This window comes from Dipteris shenzhenensis, chromosome 5 (genome assembly GCF_047967505.1).
Source record: "Dipteris shenzhenensis isolate YYH24624 ecotype China chromosome 5, Dip_SZ_1.0, whole genome shotgun sequence".
Lineage (NCBI taxonomy): Eukaryota > Viridiplantae > Streptophyta > Polypodiopsida > Gleicheniales > Dipteridaceae > Dipteris > Dipteris shenzhenensis.
The window spans coordinates 52468684-52485626 of record NC_141600.1 but is presented as its reverse complement, the minus strand read 5'-3'; positions in this window follow the sequence as shown (position 1 = coordinate 52485626).

Genomic DNA, 16943 nt, shown 5'->3' with positions numbered 1-16943 from the left:
AACTTCATAGGCCTTGCTGCATTTCCATTGCTAGTAGACAACTTGACTGTGCTTTCCCATATGAATGTCGAAGATGGATACAGAGATGCTTGGAACTCTCCTGCTGGCTCCCAAGAAGGAACCCAAAGAGGAACGAGGAAACTCCCACGTTGTTGCCGGTCGTGGAGGTAGTAGACTTGGAAGGCCCTCAGGTCGTGGTGCTCTTAACACTAGAGCAATGTCTTTTAGCTACCTTGGACAAGCTTCAGCACCCAGCGCCTCGTACACGGGCACTCTTCATCAGCAAAGCAGAGGGGGCTTCTTCTCCATCCCCTTCAGAGAAAAAAAAACCTTCTGGCAGCTCCCAGACAAGAAAAGTGGAATGGAACCCAAACAGCAATTGAAAAGTCGGCCCAAGAGGAAGGCCAACTGACCAGTAAGAGCCCAGATGATGCCCCCACCCCCAATGGAATAGGAGCAGGAAATAGATCATCTGATGCTGCACGAGGCTTTCAAAAGTAGAGCTCAAGCATTCCAAGAGAGAGGATGCCTTTTGAACCAGGTAAAACTATGTTCACCCAAGTTGATGCATATCTTCTTGATGAATCGATCGAATGGTGCGAGTTGCATGCACTTGTTGGGTATCTGCATGGTCCTCGTCCCCCACCTGCATTCCTCGAAAATTGATTTAGAACTAATTGGAGCACGAGAGGCAATACAGTAACCAATGTCTGTTTCCTCCGTAGAGGCTATTTCGTTTTTCTCTTCAAAAAAGCAGAGCATGCTGTAAGAGTCTTGCGGCATGGCCTCTGGACTGTGCGCAACCAATCTCTACCCTCATTCTACGATTCTATCAGAATGGGTAGAGCTTCCAGATCTGCCTTTCTCACTATGCAATCAAGCCACATCGATATGCATTAGTCTCAAAGAGGTGGTTAGTGTAGAAAGGGAATAATTCCTCAATCCTAGAGGGAATCCCCAGGTCTGTGTGCAACTTGATATAGCAGAGGAACTGCCTGACACAATAGTAATTCTTAATCAGAGAGGAGGAATACTAAGAGAACAAAAGGTTCTTTATAAGAACCTCCCTAATTTGTGTTTTCTGTGTGTTCTATCAAACCACACAGTTAAGAGTTGCCTGCTAAAATGAGTCAAGCCCAAGAAAGACTTTGATCAACCCAAAGGGCCAAATGAAAAAGGGATGCCCAAAAAGCCTGAGATTCTCAAGTAGGAAGAAACTATTTCTTGCCCAGCCAACCTGATTAAATCAAAATAGCCAGTCTCTTCGGTACCTAAAGCCAGTGCTGTGCCTGATATTCAAATGAAAAACTCTTTCAAAGTGTTGGTTGAACCTGTGCCTGAACCCAGTCCTTAGATCAGTCCTAAGATGGAACAAGGTGTGATTGGGACAAGGAGTTTGAAGATGAAGTAATAAAGAGTGATGATATGCTCATGGATGATTTAGATGACTCTGAAGAAGATCTCCCTCTTCCTCCTCAGCTAGATAAAGATATAGTAGTTAAGGGAAAACCTATTGCTATAGCTCATAGTGAGAGAAGATTGTGTCTACAGCCAAAGGTCTTGCAGCTCATGCCAGTAGCCCAAACCCTAGGGCCAAAAAGGGGCAGAAGAAGTAAACCCATTTCCTTTGTGATATTGAATGTTGAGGTCTCACTAACCCCAATAGGGCAGGTATGATGGCTACTTGTTTGAGAGATAAATCTATCTTGTCAACATTTTTGGCTCTACAAGAAATTAAAACTATAGGTCAAATGCTTGAGGCTTGATTCAAGAGTGTGGACAAGAGGAGAACTCGGTTTTACATAGCACATGAGGATGGCAAAGGAGGGTGTGCAATCAAAATTTTGTTGCACTACTCTGAGAGTGTTCTAGATGTGATCGTTGAAACTGACAATCGGTGGATTTCTTCTGAAGTGCCTACTCAAGGGCATTTCTTTCTCGTTAGTTTCAATTTATGCTCCTACTAGTCATCGTGAGAGGTGCACCACTTGGCAGTCTCTTTTCAACTTCGGAGAGGACGTTGTGCTCTTAGGAGACTTCATTATGGTTGAATCAAGCAATGACAAATGGCTAGGGAAAGGGAGCACTTTAAGAGGATTTGAACTGCACTCTTGGAGTGATCCCAAGGATGCTCTACACTTGGTGGACAATTGTGGATCAAGCGAATTCACATTTTCTAACCGGCAAATTGGGGACTCAAGAAGAGAGGATCGCTTAGACAGAGTTTATCTCTCCCAGGGGATAGTCCAAGACACTTCTAATATGAAATGCATTGTATTCTCCACCTTTGCATTTTCTAATCACAAACCACTTCTCCTTCAGTGTGATTTTGCGTCAGGAAAAAGGGCTCCATCGTGACTTAACGCGACTCTTCCAGCTGGGAACTGTTTAAAACAAAGTGAAGGAGCTGTGGAACTCTCCTAGACTCATTGATGAGTTTGCGGTTGACTTTTCAATTAGGAATATCATCAAAATGCAAGAAGTGCTTAAGCAAGCGAGAAAGATCAGAGACAAAGTCCGACGTCAGAGGAATCTCAATGTCTAGAAAAAGGTTCGACGCTCTTGAAGCCCAGGCTCGTAAAACTATGACACTCAAGCGTAGGAGGAGCTCCATCTCACAAAGAATGATCTTTCCAGACTTGAAAGCTTAAGGTACTCTTCTGCTAAGCCATACACTAGAAGATGCTGCAAACGACGCAAGCAAATGATGAAATCACGCAAGCAAGATCTAGATGCAAGGCCTTGAGACAGAAGGTTGTAACTAGTCTCGATTATCAGAGCTTAGAAGTGCTTCTATCCTTGGGAGAACTCAAGGAAGCAATGGTATCAATGAAAGCATAACAAATACCTAGATTTCATGAGAACTAATGAGAATATGACCCTTCAATTTCGGATTCATTGTTGCTGGGAAATTGGTTTGGTTTTTTATGAGACAATATGTTCTGATAGCATGAGGAGGTACAACCAATTTTTTTAGTTGGCATTCAGATCAAGACCAATATGGGATTTACAAGATGAAATTTTTGAGATGTGGGAAAAGGGGGAGGTGAAGGGGAAGAAGCAAATCAAGTCTAAGGATGACCCCAACATCATTTTGAAAGGACAGAGAAAAATAAGTGATGATGCTATGAAGGAACTATCAGATGAAATGAAAATCACAGTGTGGAGATTTCTACATTGGCCTGGGTCAAGGCACAAGAGCTCACCCTTGATGGGATGTCTCAATTTTTTAAAGAGTAAGCTCCTATGCTCATTTTTTGAATAAGTTTATTTTCATTTATGTTTATAATATGTATATGTCTAATTCAATCTATTCTTTTTATTACAGACATATGACTTATATGAGAATGCAAGAGCAAATGATGGTTCGACTCAATGTTTAATATTGGGAGCAGATAGTAATAGATTATCTAGTATCTAGTGCATTTGAGTCCTTGAAGCCATTCTTTATTGCGCTCAAAAAAATAGTAAGTATATCATCAAATTTCTTATTTGCAATTGCTATTTATTAAAGCATAGCATTGTTTAATTCTTATTTTGTTTGTAATGCAGAAAACTACATCAAAATCTAATAGCTTTGACTTTCCTTGCCCATATAGAAGTAGCAAGGCTTGAAAAGGAGAGGAGAGATTGTCCCCTTTGTTTAGAGAAGGATGACAATATGAAAATCTTCAGCCCTGTCTCTAACCCCCCTTTAACGGTGGTTAATTATTATAATGTTTTCTACTATGGTATGAAGGATTTTGCTACCAATATTCTAGATGTGCCTACAAGTTAGCCATAGCTAACATTCCCTATGGTTTCACATCAAAGGGAAATGTCAATGATATTTCTCTGGGACACAAGTAGTTTGATGCCATGCTGTTGGCATTTAGGGCACATAACACAACTTCAATTTGGAGCTTTATTATTTTCCATTGCTCTACCCAAGCAGCATCAGTTGTTGCAAAGTCTCCAATGGATCATACCCATTCTTGGGAGAACATGATATGGTAAGTTCTATATAGATTTACTCATTAGTTTTTATAGATACTAAGATTATTTAAACACATTTGAATATATTATAATATTTTCTTTCATTGATTTCATTTGGGGGCAGTCAATAGAGCGAGCGAGAAAAAGCGAGCGAGCCCAAAAAAGCGAGCGACAATTAGTTGAAGTGGTTGGAAAATCAAGCAAGCAAAGAAAGAATCTAAGTTTTTTATAAAATAATTGCTTGAAGTACAAAGTATTCAAAAAGGTGGTTATGTGTCACAAAATTTATATTCTGATGCACACAAGTTTTTTAGATGGTGCAAAAAGGCATGATATTCATCTAAATCATGCCTTGTCATTTGATTTGATATGTAACATTATGCCATTTATATTTGATAATAAAAAGATGCAGGGATGTAAAAAACTCATCTTTTGGGCCAAAACAATCAAATGTTGACATCTTGCCAAAATATAGGGATGTGAAAATGTCCTCTTTTGGGCCAAAACAGGGAGCGCATTAACGCGCTCCTTGTTTTGGTCCAAAAGAGGACATGTTCACATCCTTGTATCTTTTGATTTACAAGTCCAAACAGGGTCATGTTACATATTAAATCAAATGGCAAGGCGTACTTTAGACGATTATCATGTCTTTCTGCACCATCTAGTAAAATTTAATGCACCAAAAAATGAATTTGTGGCCAATTTGTTGCATTGGTAAGATTAGTGGGAGGTAAGAATAAATCATTAGGGAAGGATATTTTTGCAGTAACAAAGAAACATGGGTTTTGTTCCAAGAGTGAACAGAGTTAAAAAACCTAAGCATTTACATATGCATGGAATCTAGACTAATCTATGCAAGGAGTCCTTGTAAAGATGATCTAAATTACTCTAGTGGAAAGAGAGAACTTGATTGCAGTAGGGTTTGACTTTGATACAAACAAAGACTTGGAAGTTAAACATACAAACTGTCTCATGGATGTTGTGAAATTTCTGTTAATGGCTTTAAAGTTATATGCATGTTTAACCTTCTGGCATTGAGGGAACATATGCACTTTTGAATAAGTTATTATTTTTTGCTACTAAAATGGGGGATTTATAAATCTTTTATTGTTTTTTATCGCTCGATTTTTTTGGCTTGCTCGCTTTTTGTCGCTCGCTTTTTGGTAATCCTCATTTGATTAATAGGGCAATCTGAAACATGTACTAGGAAACGAAATGATACATGCATTTGAAGTGATGTCCCTTGGATACTTCTCTAAAATAGAGAAGGGTAAAATAGTTATACATTGTCCTCATCAAAATGCTTGTCACTAACAAGCTTAGGTATATTGTGATGGGATATCTCAAGGTGTATGCCCCAGGCACACCTTGGGTTCTATGTGTGTGTGCTAGAGGCATAGTTAGGTGCCCATAAGCACTGTTAGGCGGTGGTAGATGCCACATAGGATGATTGAGAGAATCTAGGAGCTGATTGAGGAGATGATTGTGGAGCTTGGTGGCTCATGTAGAGGTGCCTACATATGGACCTCACCCTTCTTCATTCTAATGCAATTCTCTCATTTTGTGTTCAGCTTCATGCTTTCCTTTCACTTCTTCAACATGGTATTAGAGCACTATGATCCTCCATGGTAAAGTAGGCAGCTAAAGATGAAGTGCTCTCTGATTCCACCTCATGCCAATCGCATAGTGTACAAATACAACTCTCTTTGGGGATCCCATCTGCTCACCCACTCTCGATAAGGAGTAAGAGAGAGAGAGAGAGAGAGAGAGAGAGAGAGAGAGAGAGAGAGAGAACTGTATAGTAAGGTCTATTCCAAGAAATTGAGAATATCTAAATGAATGCCTTAAAAGGTTTCAGCATGAGTTCAACTAGGAGGATATTGGGAGAATTTCTCAAGTTCCTAGGGTTGAAGGAAATATTTTTGCTTATCAAGGTTAATATTCTCCCAATATTCTCAAAAATTTCAATTATAAATCTCTCGAGTATAGAGGAAAAAGTAAAATTCATAGAAAGCTAAAATTACCTTATAGGATGCTTGATGGTTGTCTCATCTTCCACTATTATAACTGGCACTATAGAGATGAATCCAAATCTTTTCATTGCATCCATATAGATCTTTCCAATAGCATAAAATTTGTATTCATGCTCACCACAAATAAATTCAATTGTCATTGTTCCTTGCCTTCTAGTGGTAGATGAAGATGGGCCTCCAAGGTTTATACTCAAAAAGTCATGTAGACGTGGATGACCCCATAGCTTAATAACTTCATATATGGTTTTTGTAGGCTCACTAAACCTCTGCCCTTGCTTTGAACACAACATGTTTTGTGACACTTCTTGAAAGAAATCCCACAAGGATGATTTTCCTTCAAATTTTCCTTCAAATTTTCCTTATTTATAAGCTTCAATATGTTGTTACAAAAATGCCAAACATATTTCCTATTGATACATTCTAAGCTTGATTCTTTCAAAGTCCTAACTCTGATTGACAGCATTATGATTTTTTATGTTGCACAATAACTTTCTTTTTCCTTCATTCAAACTTTTCCTACACTCAAAAGTAGCATTTTTTTAGCTCTTCAAATGTGAGATAATCTACCCGCCTTCCTTTGCCTCTTTTCCTGGCTCCTCTTTTCTCAATGGCAAGAATCTGTCTCTATAATCTCATACAAAAATCAGAACAACTTGAAATTTTCTTACCCTGTTCACAGGAGAAACCTTGAAAAGGAACTTCAACATTAGGGGAGATTTGGGGTCTCAAAAGGGCCTTGTAAGGAATGGAATAAGTTAATTAGAAGTGAACCTACTATGGTAACCCATGGGCTAAGGGCCCCATAGCAATGAATCAACTAACATGGGTACCTTTATGTTGAAATAGGGCAACCTTGGCCTTTGGATGGTGAATGGATCAAAGGTGTAGGGAGGGTGTAGGATGTCTTTGGTGGATGGTGGATGGCTTTTGATGGGCTCCAAGTTGCAAAATTTGACTTTAGGGAGGCCTAATTAAGACGGAGAAGGTGCTTTCAATGTGGAACCTTGATCTAAATCTAATATCAATGGCTAGGATGGAAGCGCCTATTAGGAGGGCTAGGATGCAAGCAGATTTTGATCAATGGCCCAAATTAAAGTGCCTATTTAGATGGCCCGGATTTAAGCACCTTTTGCACTAACCTCCTTCCTTGATCCCCTTGCCAATATAGGGCCCATATTGGAGTGCTTTTTGCACTCATCCCCTCCCTTGGATCTTTATCTTGATCAAGGGCTTATATTGACATGCCTCCTCTTTTCATCACATCCATTGGATCTTGTTCTTGATCAAGGGTTGATATATAATCCCTCTATCTTTTGATGCTATCCCTTATATCTACCCCTTGATCTACTAAGCTGGGAGTGCTCTACCTCAAATTTGAATGTATCCCTTGGATTGGAGATTAGATCAAGGGCTAGGAGTGAAGATCATGGGTTCAAACACTGGGTTAGAGGTCTCCCTGCCCTTAAATTCTTTTGTCAACTTCAACATGGCATTGATCCATATCTCAAAGCACTCTCATTGGTACACCTCAAATTGCTCTATAATCCCTTGAAATTAGGAAAGTCTAATTGGGGGCCCTTTTGAGACCCCATTTCTCCCCTAATGTGCTTGATATACAAAGATAATTTATGTGCTTCAAGCATCCTTCTACCTTGTATTCCATAATCCCATCATGTAAAATAGCCTTTGTATACGGCTCACAAAACCATTCATGTCCCATATTTTGATCCATAAAAAACGACTTAATATTAATTTTACAACCTTTGACTTGAACATTAATATGTTGCCACAATCCCCAACATAACAAATTTGAATTTGATGATGAAGCTAATGGCGAATCAAATAAGGGAGTGGAAAGAGCTTCTGTCTCACCACATTTTGGGTGTAACACTTTAAACTCCTTTGTTGATACAGGAAATCTTCCCAATGGGTGGAAGCACATTAACCCGCTACACTTTTTGTGATTTTTAGCATTGACAAGATAGCATGAGTTGAAAGCACACATAATGAAGAGCTGTGATCTTAGACTTGTATTGCCTTCTAGTAAAGGTTGTTGAGTCGTATCACGGAGATATACCCCCACCTTATGCAAACCTGATGGAAAAACGTAAAGAGTCCAAGGGACTGACTGTGTTTATTCGTAGATATGTTGTTGCCTTCTTGGACTTTTGTGTCATGGTTTGAAGTGTTTCTTTGGAGCACATCCAGACGAACAAAAGTAAACAAAATCCTCCATGCATGCTTTCCACAACATTTTGAAGAGATAACAGTTCCAATTATAATGCTGGACTCATAGTGAACAGAAACGGAGAGTTGTTGAATGAGAAGCCTATTATCTTCAAGGACTTTCCAACCGTTTGGAACGAGTTCACGCACTTGTCAACCTAGCCAACAATATTATTTTGGATGACTCCTTATACAACATTTGTAGAAACCCATCTGGAGCGTGGAGAGTGCTTCCAAAGTTTGAGATGCAAGGTCTTGAAGAAATGTGCTTCTATTTGATGGATGATGTTGCATCGTGGCTATTTGTCTAGCTTTAAATGGAGGATCGGTAGTCCTACATAGCACCATTTATATGGATTCCATTGACATTTTGGAGTATAAGGTCAAATACAGTTGTTGGACTGAGTTATGAAGAGGGAACCAAAGGCATATAGTGGATACCAAGTTCTTTTATATATAAATAATCACATTGATAGAATTCATTCTTTTTTCCTCCTATGTTACCTGTTTGTCATAGACTGATTGGATTCCTTTTCGTGTTGCAAAGTAGACTCGTTTGAATTGTTCTTATTTCAACTCTTGCTTCATCTCTTTCAATTTTCTTATTTTTCATGTGTTCTCTTAACAACCTTCTTGTAATGCAATGACCAAATAAGACTGTCATTGTGGAATGGTATAGCAAGGCAATGTTTCTCTCACTGCAATATTATTATAATATAACGTGAGCAATGCCCTTATTCTTTCAATGCAATGGTCTCGCACTTAGTACATGGCAATATTATATTCAAGCTATTTTAATATAACGTTGTTGTTTAGCAAGGCAATGTTGTTATTATAGTGTAATGTAAATATAATTAATACAATGTCCTTGGAATGCACATAGCATGACAAGCTATCATCTTCTAATGCTATGCAGTAGCACTAGTAGTAGCACCAACCACTAGCAATAGCACTAACTATTAGCAACATCCCTAACCACTAGGAGCAGCACTAAGCAATAGCACCAACCATTAGGAGTAGCACTAACAATATCACTAGAAGCAGCACCAACCACTAGCACTTGCACTAACAACAACACTAGAAGTAGCACCAACCATTATCAGTTGCACTAGCAGTAGCACTATAGCAACTACACCAATCACTAGCAACACTATAGTAGCACTAGCAGCACCAACCACTAGCAACAACACTATAGCAGCTGCACCAACCAACACTACCAGCAGCACTAACCACTAGCAGCAACATCACTAACCACTAGTAGTAGCCAATCACTATATATATGTCCTAAAATGATGGTAGCCATTTAGATTATGAGAAAAGAACCATCATAAAAGGGATGTAGGACAATATTATAGCAACACACACTACTGTAGGGACAATATGTTTATCAGTGCAACTACTACTAAATGATGTTAAGGATTATGGGGATGCAAAGCAAAGGAACCATTGACAATACGATGGACAAACCTGAATAGATTTAAGCATATCATAGTCAGATTTGAAATAAACATATGAGCATAATGAACCATAAGAAGAAGATGCAAGATGAAACAACTTTGCAATATACAGAATGCCACTTTGCATCAAGGGGTTCCCTTTCATGTCAATATGACCCTTGAGGGGTCCCCTTTAGGGGTCAATATTTTCCTTGAGGGGTCCCCTTTAGGGGCAATGGCCATATACACATGCCACTTATGTCCAATGGCAAGTTGATGTGGCCCTTGCCCCTAAAGGGGACCCCTCAAGGGCCATATCGATTACTTATGTTAACATACTTATGTTAGCATACTTGTTAGTTATCATACATACATTAGCATACTTATGTCAGGATATTGATGTTAGCATACATGTTAGCATATATATGCTAGGCTACTTATGTCAAGATATCGATGTTAGCATACTTGTTAGCATACTTATGTTAGCATGATTATGTCAGGATACTGATGTTAGCATACTTTTGTTAGCATACTTATGTGAGGATACTAAAGTTAAAAACTTGATAGCATACTTATGTTAGTGTACTTATGTCAGGATACTGAAGTTAGCAACTTGATAGCATACTAATGTTAGTGTACTCATGTTAGCATACGTGTTAACATAGATTACCTTGTTTCCAAACACTTCGTATTGCAAAAATTCCAAACACTTCATATTGCAACTATTCCTCAAAGAATAGATTGTTACATTTCAACGTCAAAGGGCATGCTATTATATATGACCTCATAGGTATCTAGAGTGATTCAGAAAATGTTTCTTCATTTTGGAGACTCTCCATAGGTATCTTGATGCAATGCACAAGGTGTGAGAGTATGTGGACTGTCGGTTGAGTCGTGAGGAGTTTAAAGGAATAGTGATCTATTTTCCCCAATCATCAAGATACTCATAATCAAATTGCTATTTTTTTGCAATGCATTTAGTAGGTAACAATCTACATCCTCAACATTATTGGTCTTAGCATTGACTGCAAAAGTGTCACCAACATGCAAAGCATTGCTTATTAACACATCATGATGGACTTCAAAAGTTGCAGATGTGTATGCATCTTCATCATCTATAGTAGGCTGTATATCTGGCAAAGATACCAATGTGTAAAAACCCCAAGGTTGCACATGTGCTTTGTTGATACATCTATTCCAAAGCCCATGCATGCATGAATGCATCACAAAAGCATGACAAATGTTTGGTAGCAAGGCTTGATGGATCTTGTGGGTTGTGACCATGAAAAACATTAAAGAGCATGAATTGGAACAGTTTCACTTATTTTCCTTATTCACATCTCCTAACTTTATCTCCCACAAATACACGAGCACACTCCCTTTGTTTGGATGCGTAAGACGCTACAACTCCCTCAAATAAGTTGGCCTATAGGAAAGCAACAACATTGCTTGCACACTTTAAAATAGCACCATCTTTCTTTAGTTGTTCATGCGTTAAAGTTCTTTTAATAACCTCTCCTGCTCCATTGTGCTCTCCTTTGCCATGCCCACTTGCAACGAAGTTCCAAGTAATTTCCATGCCTATCATTCAGCCATACCTAGCAACAAAATACAAGGGCCTTCAAGCCTTGAACTGGGAGGTAGCCCCATCAGACCAAACCCAATTCCATTTCAATGCAACTCCTTGTTCTTTCAACCACATCTCGTGTAACATGAAACAGTGTTGTACAAATAATGTGTCATGCTACCTATCATATGAAATGAAGAAGTGAGCACTTTTAATAATTTTTTCTGCCTTATGGTAGTAAGTTATATGAACAAAAATTGAGACCTGTACTGAATGCCAGTGCATTGACTGAATCTCATTCTGTTCTTTGAAAGCATAATTTTCTACAAACAGAGACAACCACATCATCAAGGAGTCTGAGAATACATTAGAATACATTCCTTGAATTGAAGCATCTACCATTGGGCTATGTAGTTGTGTTTGATAAAGTGCTTCATTTTACTTTTCAAGAACTAAAAAAACTCCCAACATTGCATGTCTTTATTGATGAGATCTTTCCTCTTCTTCTTATTTCCATGCTTTTGTCTACAGTATCCACATATTCAAATACTTTCACAGTGATGGTTTTCCTTCCTTCATTGTCCAAGGGGTAGCAGGCCAACTTCTTTATACCACAATCCTTGCATTCACCCATTAAACACTTCCTACGATGGAAGGTTGCAGCATTCTGTGTTGGACAAATCAATGACTCCCACAAATGAGTGACACCTCTATAAGTGTGCAAAGTAGATGAATGTTGCTTGTGCATCACTAGTAGACAGTGCATTTACATTCACATTTCAAATGGACGCCAAGCTTTTTATTGTGCATCGCATTCAGCACATCTTTTAGAAAGGACATTTGCACATGGTATTCATAGCAATAGGTGTAGTGGTACTCTAACTTCTGCACAAATAGAGACTTCAAATATTCAAATGACTGCAATTGAATCTTGCACTATATGAAAGAGCTCAACCTGCCATCAAAAGAAAGTTGCTTGTTAGCAATCTTAGTGTTGATGACCGATCGTAAGTGCTGATAGAGGTAGTGCAGGTGCTAATAAGTAGTGTAGGTGCTAACAAGTAGTGCAGGTGCTAATTTACATAGATAGTAGGTGCAAAAACAAGCATTGTAGATGCTAACATAAATTATAGGTGCTAATAGCATAGCAAGTGCTAATTAGCACAATTAGTAGGTGGAATAATAGGCATTACATGTGGTAATAACTAGCACCTGGCAGTGGTAGATGAAAGTGCTAATAATCATTGCACTTGAGCTAACAAGGATTGCAAGTGCTAGCAACCACAAGTGCTACTGGTAGGATGTATAGGTGCTAACCAGCATATGGAAGTGGTAGATGAGAGTGCCAATAAGCATTGCAAGTGCTAACAAGGATTGGAGGTGCTAACAAGCATGGTGCTTGCAACTACAGGTGGCGTTGGGCAAGAATGGCATGTGCTAACATGCACAAACATTTCTTGCCAGCACATGCTAAAAATCACATGAAATTCTTATTAGCACATGCATGTGCTAACAAGAACCTGCAATTACAAGCATTGCATGTGCTAACTAGCATGTGCTAACTAGCATCTGGCAGTGGTAGATGAAAGTGCTAATAATCATTGCAAGTGTATGTGCTAAAACCCAAACTAGAAGTGTTTCTTGCCAGCACATGCATGTTATTTCATGTGCTAACAAGTACATGGAATGGTAGATGAGAGTGCCAATAAGCATTGCAAGTGCTAACAAGGATTGTAGGTGCTAACAAGCATGGTGCTAGCAACTACAGGTGGCACTGGCAAGAATGGCATGTGCGAACATGCACAAACATTTCTTGCCAACACATGCTAAAAGGCACATGAAATCTCGGGGGGGTCACTATGTATAAACCCTCTATCCACGTGCGTTCAAGGCATATTTCTAAAATCCCTTATCTGTAAATTTTTCATTAATAAAATGTACCCCTTTTCTATACAAATCTGTAAAATTTTTCCAAAATTATATTAAATAGTCCCTTATGTATATTTATTTCTGTAAATTTTAGAAATAAAAAATATCCTTCTGTTGAACTCACGTGATAGGGTTACATATGATGAGTGACCCCCCCGAGCATGAAATTATTATTAGAATATGCATGTTATTGCATGTTCTAACAAGCACCTATAATTACAAGCATTGCATGTGCTAACTAGCATCTAGCAGTGGTAGATGAAAGTGCTAATAGTCATTGCAAGTGTATGTGTTAAAACCCAAACTAGAAGCGTTTCTTGCCATCACATGCAATAGTTATCAGCACATAAATGTTATTGCATGTGCTATTAAGTACATGCAATTACAAGCATTGCATGTGCTAACTAGCATCTGGCATTGGTAGATGAAAGTGCTAATAATCATTGCACTTGTGCTAACAAGGATGGAAGGTGCTAACTCAAGGGGTGCACTACTCAGGATCCCTATGTATCACGTGCATTCAAGGGGTATTTAAAAAGCCCCTCAACTAAAATCCCCCCCCTCCCCCCCCGATAAAAACACCCCTCTTTACTTATGAACTAAGTGATTTTTTTCTAAAGTTGAATTTTAAAACCCCTCCTGTTATTGTTAACCTGTTAAAATTTTCCAAAAAGTTAAATTAAAATACCCCTCCTTTTGAATGCATGTGGTACACTAAATTTTTTTAAGGTGAACCCCCTAAGGGTGCTAACAAGCATTGCAAGTGCTAGCAACCACAAATGGTGCTGGCAAGAATTATAGGTGCTAACTAGCTTCTTATGGCAGTGGTAGATGAGACTACTAATAAGCATTGCAATTGCTAACAAGGATTAGAGGTGCTAACAAGCATGGTGTTGTAGTGTAGGCACTGGCAATAATGGCATGTGCTAACATGCATAAATATTTCTTGCCATAACCTACTAACAGGGACATGCAATTCTTGTAAGCGCATGCTTGTTATTGTGTGTGCTAACAAGCACCAGCAATTACAAGCATTGCATGTGCTAACTAGAATTTGCCACCCAGTGGTAAATGAAAGTGCTAAGTAAGGATTGCAAGTGCTAACAAGAAGTGTGGGTGCTAACATCTATAAGTGTTTGCTGTGAGATGAGAGTTCTAATTGCAAGTTCTATCCAATATTTATAGTGCTAACAAGCATTGCAGGTGCTAGCAAGCATTTTATGTGCCAAGGAGCCTATGATATTGGTAGAAGGGAGTGCTAATCAAAATATGACAACTATAACTAGCATATGGCATTGAACAAAGGTGAGAGGAAACCATCCCATGATTTTGGTTAATAGCATATGATAGTGGAAATCAACATATCATACTATAACTATCATGTCAGTGGTAAGTTGCAGAGTAGGCACTAACAATCATGCACTTTAGTAGGGCAGTACCTTAGGCTCCTTGAAACGGTGCCCTCGGTGCTTGATGTAAATATTTCTACCAACTCTTTCTTAGTACACGTCCTTGTTGTTGGGGGAAACATGCATCTCGGCCTCCCAAAATGATTGTACAAGCTCCTTTATTTCATCATCTCATTGATTGGGCTAGTGCGGTGTTGCTTCCAACATGCAGCCAATGAGAATAGTCTATTACCATCATCAGCCCATGCATAGACTCTGGATCTTGTCTCATACAAGCTATGCCTAGGTACTTGAAGTAATCTTGAGATTTTTTCCAGGGGAATGCACTGATTGGACTTCATCAGCATAGTCAATGCACTTTTCTTCAAAAACAACTCATATTTGGAAGCTGGTTGCTTTACAATGGCCAGTGTACTATGAACATTGTCAATGAGGCATGCTTGAATGTCACCTTTTTCTCTTGATGAAAGGTCACAAAGGAATTGGACCCAAGGATGTTGCAATATTGAATTGAAAAGTTTAGTCCTGAGTTCTGCACCCATGCCAATCATCATGCTATCAAAAAATTTCACAGTTTTGTTAACAATCCTTCGCATTTGCAGTCATCAATTCCATGTGTAGTAACCTCTTTCCTACATTTGTCTCTTGCACGTTGCTCTCTTTTCTTTCCAGCTTCATAATCCCTTATGACATTGTCCCATACTATTCATTTAATGGATCTTCCCATGTTGCCTTGCATTGCCTCACCTTGTTGGTAGCTCAAATGTAAACCCAAAACCTGCAATTTAGTGTAGGCTAGAACTAAGCAGTGCTCTAAATGGTTAGCGTGCATATGTTATGTGGCACACTACAGCAACATAGCAGACAATTTCAGCACACAAAGATGGGACACAACATGTATGCACTATACAACATTATCTATGCTATACAAGGCTATACACCCCACAAAATCTGCTACATAGTGCATAGTTTGAGTGCACACATAGATGTGGAGCTATGTATATTGTATAGCTCACTATTTGTGCTACTCAAACCTATATAGTAGACAATTTCAATATACATAGACGTGGAACACCATGTATTCTCTATAGCACACTATTTGTGCTATTCAGCCTGCAAACCCTACCTCAAAAGGCTTCATCTTTCATTGTTCCCACTATCAATTGTTTAGTCAAGCTAATAGAATAGCCTTTCCTAGTTTTGACTTTGAATGATGTAGAGATAATTAACTTGGATAGTAGGACTTTGGTTTCCAATGACTTCAAAAGCAAGTCCCTAGCATCATACTTCAGGTCCTAACTAGCATATGATAGTCCACATCTTCAGCACATCAAAAGAAACCCACTATATAGCCTTCCATGAAATTATAGATATCTCCCATACACTTAGGAGATAGTAATATTCTTTGTAATCCTTTCTTCCTCTTCATCTTTTTCCCACTATATAGCCTTCCATGAAATTATAGATATTTCCCATACACTTAGGAGATAGTAATATTCTTTGTAATCCTTTCTTCCTCCTCATCTTTTTCCACTGGCTACCGAAGTGTACTTGGAAAGATCTATAATTTCATCAAAGGCTAGTACACAACATAGGCTTCCATGAAATTATAGATATCTCCCATATACTTAGGAGATAGTAATATGACAAAATATGAAGAGGGGAGAGGAGAAGGGTGGAGATGAGGAGAGAGGGCACAGCTAGAGAGCACACCACAAATGACTAACTATACACTAGATTTAGTTGAAAAAATAGAATATATACAAACCCATTTAGGTTTAGGGTTAGGGGATCTAACCCTTTCCTTTATAGCACTCTATAAGGTTAGTGCTATGCACATATGATCACGTGATGGTTCTATGCACACATGATCACATGATGTTGAGCGTGAACTCTCAACACCTTCCCTCAAGATCAACATCATGAAGTAGGCCTTCCCTCAAGATGATGATTTTGGGGAATCGAAGAAGTATTAAGCATTACATTCCATCACACCCCTTTAATGGGAATGTCCTTCCTCTGCCTCGATGTTTCTCGAATAGCTCTTTACCAAGTGGTTTGGTAAAGATGTATGCAACATTCTCTTTGCTATCACAACGCTACAATGTGATGTCACCAAGTAACACTCTTTCTCTAATAAAGTGCTCTCTGACATCAATGTGCTTTGTCTTAGAGTGATATACTAGATTTTTGGCCAATGCTTGAGCTAATTGATTATCACAGCATATTGTTGTTGGCTTTGACTCATCAAAGTAATCTGATTCTGACAATAGTCTTCTGAGCCATATAGCCTCACATGCACCTGTAGTGAGTGCTCTATATTTTGCTTTAGTTGAAGACAAAGAAACAGCTGGCTGTTTGTTGACAA